At 41.1% G+C, this 5,600-nt stretch overlaps 1 long non-coding RNA gene across 1 annotated transcript in view; it reads left to right on the top strand.

The window, feature by feature from the left end:
* Nucleotides 1-3,741, top strand: part of LOC138150544 (uncharacterized) — a 5,479-nt gene extending 1,738 nt beyond the window's left edge. The window contains exons 2-3 of the long non-coding RNA XR_011165585.1: nt 404-451; nt 3,280-3,741. This is a non-coding gene — a long non-coding RNA (uncharacterized lncRNA). The remainder of the gene's footprint in view (nt 1-403; nt 452-3,279) is intronic.
* The last annotated feature ends 1,859 nt before the right edge of the window (nt 3,742-5,600 follow it).

Below are 5,600 nucleotides of genomic sequence, written 5' to 3'. Positions count from 1 at the left end.
AGTGGAGACTCTTATGGAAGCCAAACTGAGTCCTGGGGGGCAGGGAGAATGGGGAAAGCTAGAGCCAAGCTGGGACTTGTATGGAGGCTGAGCTGAGGCCAAGCTGAGGCCCATGTGGAGGCCAGACTGAGACCAAACTGAGGCCTATGTGGAGGCCAGCCTGAGGTCAAGCTGAGGCCTATATGGAGGGGGAGCTAAGATCCTGCTAATCTTTACATTTCAGCAGCTATTTCACTATGGGAAAGGGGAAGAAAGGGGAAATCAATCAGGGGAAACTCCAATTTGAATGCCTAGGGGGGAAAATAGGATGTGGAGACAGGAATTTTACCCCTGGCCAATACTCCTTGGGTCTGGAGGAGCTGTAAATAAACAATATTTATCATTGTTACCACCTATTTTACAGGATTGCCATGAGGGAAATTCTTTGAAAAACTGAAGACCTCCTAGAAATGTGAGTTAATATTTTTATTATAAATGTTTATTGACAGATTACTACTACTATCCTTATTAGTATTTTTTAGTGCATGGGTCCTTGGATTACCTTTATCTCCCCCCCTCTCCCCTTACTCACCCCAGAATTAGCTCTAACTCTGAGCAGTGCTGTCTTTGGGGAAGGATGGAACAGACAGGGATTTAACCACGAAAGGGTATTTGGGGCACTGCCTCATGGGGGATACAGGGCCCTTACTGGCATCGAACCTACCTTCATGCCCCAGTTTTTTAGTTTTTCATGTGCCCTATAACAATTTCTAGGGCCCCCACATGTCACGTTACTGGGAATATATCATCTGAATGAGCCTCTTAGCTAAACCAGTCCTTGGACAAAGACACATTGTTTTTGACTGGGCCTGCCTCCTATGACTTTCTAGCTTCTAGAATCTCCTACCAAAAGCTATGAGAGCCCAAGATCACCTAGAGGTCAAGGTCAGGAGGAAGGCTTTGTTTGGGGGGCTCCATTAGCATAAAATTCCTGCCATGGTCTTGGAGTAGGAGGTAGATAATGAGAAAAGGGAAGGAAGATATTAGTCTGGGACCTGAACCTATTGACAAGAAAAGCCATCTCCCTCCCTTCCTTTCTATCCTCATTCTCCCCTGGAATAGTTTGCTGCCCCAGGAACCCACAGTTCCTGTCAAATCCAATACCTAGTGGCTATCTCAGGGGCCACAAGATGTTAATTGACCTCAGCTCATCCAGTCTTCATAGAGGCATCGTCTCAATATGACATCATCTAAGATGCCTGGATTTAGTTAAGAGTTAATAAATATTTATCAGGAACTCACTACGTGCTGGGCATTGTGCTAAGTGCTGGGGATAGGAAACAATGTGAAAAAAGAAACAGCTCCTCCTCTCAAGGAGTTTATAATCTTTTTTTTCCCAGAAATAAACTTACTTTATATCAATACAATCTCTGTGACTTTAGTGGAGTGGAGGGGGAAGAAGTGTTTATACAGTTTGAATCTAGAGTAGGCCTGCACAATATATGGCCCTTGGCCGGCTTGCGGCCAGTCAAAGGGTTTCAGGTGGCCACTGAAAAATGTAAAGTTGGCACTGTGCAAGCTTCTCTTTGTCACGTGACCCACAGCATCCAACCATCATCAGTCTGTCTCTAGTCTAACCTATCTGCAGCCCAAAGAAGTTTAGCCTATTTTAATTTTAGCCCCTACCTGCTGCGAAGTTGTGCAGGTCTCATCCAGAGACAGAGATGAAGAATGGTCCCTCCAATTCCCTTTTGTTTGGGGGGATGAGGTTTAAAGCTGTGCTTTAAACTGGAACTGAAGGCTAGCAGTCTGGGCAAGAAGAAAATATCCCTTTGATTCAACGCTGAGAGTAAGGGTGAGGGGTTTGAAGCTTTGTTTGATGGCAGGAAGGATGGTTGGATGGGAGAGAGTGCCCCACATAATGATTCAATCCTGAGAAAAAGAGTGTGGGGGGCAGGGTGAGTAAGTGATTATTAATCAAGACTTAAAAGTATGGAAGGGTCCAGGAAATATCAGATGAAGGGGCAAAAGGGCAGTCCCTCCCAAATGGACCAAGTTGAGGGAAAATTTGAAGTTGGGAGGGGTCACTGATTGTGTTTCTGGTAAAGGAATCAAAGCTGGTCCTAGACGGAGAGTGAGAGGATGGCATGGGGGCCAAGGCAGAAGGAGGAGGCTCCCATGCCCTTGTACGTGTCTCAAATGCCCTCTGTATGAATTATGTGCATCATGGTATCTCGTGGTCCCTGGTACATTAGACCCTTGACATAGGCTGGTTGTAGAGCCTGGTACTGACTACTTTAAAGGGTGTCATGGTGAGGACAACAGCCAGGATACTCACCATGGTTGCAGCCAGAGCCAGCTTTCAGTTCTGTGGTGGAAGCACATTTGGGAGACAGCATCTCTCTGAGGCCAGGATCAAATTGGTGATGTCTCTGAGCAGTCAAGGGTGAATTGGTGATTCCCCATCCTCCCAATCCCAAAGAGGGGTTTATAATCTAACGGGGGAAGACATACAAAAAGAAGCTGAGAAATGGGGAGGAGGGGCATCAGGTATCCAAGACTGGAAAATGGTAGAGAAGTCAGTCAGAGACATCGCAAAGTAGTACAGTTGGGTGCAAAATGAGAGACAAATTAATGGTCAAAAAACTTAGATTCAAAGTCCTGGCACTGCCACTTAACAACTGGGTGATTTCAGGCAAGCCAATTTATCTCTCTAAGCCTCAGTTTAAAATGGGCTAACACAGCTGTGTGACCAGGAGGAAAATCATTGAATATTTCTGATCCTCAGTTTTCCTGATTTACAAAGGTAGATAATGATAGCTAGGTGGTGCAGTAGATAGAGCACGGAGCCTGCAGTCAGGAAGACCTGAGTTCAAATCCGGCCTCAGACATTTGCTGTCTGGGTGACTCTGGGCAAGTCACTTAACCCTGCTTGCCTCAGTTTCCTCATATGTAAAATAACTGGAGAAGGAAATGGCAAAGTTCTCCAGTATCTTTGCCAAGAAGATCCCAAAAACGTCATGGAAAGTTGGGCACAACCGAACAATGATAGCTGTAGTATCCAAGGTCTCTATAAGACTCCAATGAGACTGCACCCAAAGCATTCTGCAAACCTTATTAGGGTATGTAAATTTCAGGGTCATTACCCCCATAGCTTACCATTAATGGCAAAGAACATTACCAAATAGTTGTAATGATTAGTCATTTATATTATCATTTAAAATCTGATTAAATTAGACCTTCTTCTCTAATATCTCTTTTCATGTTTTTGCTTGAAAAATTTGACCTTTTGAATTTCAGAAAAACCTGGAAAGACTTACATGAACTGATGCTGAGTGAAGTGAGTAGAACCAGGAGAACATTGTACATAGCAACACTTTGTGATGGTCAACTTTGATAGACTTAGCTCTTCTCAGCAATACAGTGATCTAAGACAGTTCCAAAAAACTCAAGATGGAAAATATTATCCACATCCAAAGAATCATGGAGTTTGAATGCAGATCAAAGCAAGCTATTTTCACTTTAAAAAATTTTTTTCCTTCTTGTGGTTTTCCCCTTTTGTTCTGATTCTTCTTTCACAACATGACTGATGTGGAAATACGTTTAAGATGATTATACATTGTATAACCTATATCAGATTTCTTGCTGTCTTGGGGAGGGGAGAGGGAAGGGAGAGAGGAAGAAAAAATAGGGAATTCAAAATCTTATAATAGTGAATGTTTAAAACTATCTTTACATGTAATTGGAAAAAATAAAATGCTATTAAGTAGAAAAAAATAACTGCAAAAGAGAAAATTTTTACTGTTGTTTCCTTTGATGTACTATTATTTATTTTGTGGAATTTTTTGAACTAATTCCTTTGTAGTTTGATGGGTATAGTACTATACCTGTAAATTATAGAATCATAAAATAGAAGTGACCTCAGCAGCCATCTAGTCCATCTCATACATGAAAAGAATTCCTATTATGACATACGCAATTAGTTATCTAGCCTCTGGTCTAAGACCTCCAAGGAAGGAGAGATTACCACCTCTTAGACAGGCCATTGCACCTTTGGAAAGATCCAATTGTTAGAAAATTTTTCCAGAAATTTGGTTCAAATTTGCCTCTATGAAAATTTTAATTTAGATAGTATTGTAAGTTCTGGTATATTGGAATAGTCCCTCTGTGAATATGAGAAATCTCTCTAATATTTGTCTTCTTTTATTGCTGTAGAAAGTTTTATAGTTATATTTATATAAGTCCTGTCTTGGTCTTAGGTTAATTCTCAAATAGTTTATGCTTTTTGCAGGTATAAAATTTTTAAAGAGAAATTCTCACTGATATCTTTTGTTTTCATGTAGCTAAATTTTCTCCTTGAATTTAGCCCTCTACCCCCACCCCTGAGAATTATTCCATACAGGAAAAGATTTTTTTTTTAAAGAAAAAAAGAAGAGAAAAAGCAATCAGCATAACCAATCAATACATCAAAAAAATCTGAAAATATATGCAATGTTCCATATTAGTTGACCTCTCACCTCTACGAAGGAAGAGGGAGAGAGGTCTTCTTACATCTCTTCTTTTGGGCCTTGTTTGGTTTTTGTAGTTTTGCAGCATTCTCTTTAGATTATTTTGTGTTGGTTCTTTTGATTTACATTGTTGTAGTTATTGCTTATATGATTTTCTTGGCTCTGCTTACTTTACTCTGCATCAGTTCATGTAAATCTTTCAATATTTTCCTATACTTATATTTGTTATTTCTAGCAGCATAGTACCATTTCATGCCATTCATGCAGCACAATTTGCTCAGTCATCCCCAATCAATGGGCACCTTCTTTGTTTGGCTACCAGAGAAAGTGCTGCTATAAATACTTGGTTATATGTGTGATCTTTCTTTTTATTTATTGTTATTATTATTTTTGCTTTTTGAAGGGAGGAGGGCAGGGCAATTGGGGCAATTAAATGACTTGCCCAAGGTCACATGGCTAGTAAGTGTTAGGTGTCCGAGACTGAGGCCGGATTTGAACTCAGGTCCTCCAGATTCCAGGGTTGGTGCTCTATTCACTGCACCACTTAGTTGCCCCAATTTTTCTTTTTATCAATAACTTCTTTGGGGTATATGCCTAGCTGTAGAATCTCTGCATCAAAAGGTATAGACATTTTAGTCTTTTTGAAATTTTAAAAACATGAACTTTCTCCTATTTTTTCCTTTTTTGTTAGTTCTATACATAAGACTTGGTGTTTATTTTGTATTTTATTTATGGAAGCTATTGATCATCTTGATTGTTTTTTCCATTGAGAAAATCAGACAATATCTGTAAAGAGATTAGCAGAGTGCTGAGCACATAGTAGGTGGTAAACAAGGGCTTGTTCCTTTCCTCCCACCCCCAGTTCTATAGAAGGGAGCAATCTCTGTGGTGAAAGGATCCACTTTCTTTGCCACTACCAATACCAACTGCCATGAAGAGGCAGATAAGCCCAGGAGCCCTGAGAGGGGCGGCACCTGCTAGACCACTACTCTAGATTCAGCCGTCCCTGCAGAAACAGCGCCTGGGGGTGCATGGTCCGGGAAACGTTCCTGGGGGTGCCGAAGTCATAGCTACTGAGGGCCCAGAAAGGAAAGAGTGCGCTTGCCGCCAAAG

The sequence above is a fragment of the Petaurus breviceps genome, unplaced genomic scaffold, assembly GCF_028583685.1.
Source record: "Petaurus breviceps papuanus isolate PSGF00001 unplaced genomic scaffold, PetGlider_PUasm1.0 90879, whole genome shotgun sequence".
Lineage (NCBI taxonomy): Eukaryota > Metazoa > Chordata > Mammalia > Diprotodontia > Petauridae > Petaurus > Petaurus breviceps.
The sequence above is the reverse complement of the archived record's forward strand: the minus strand, read 5'-3'. Positions and strand labels throughout refer to the sequence as shown.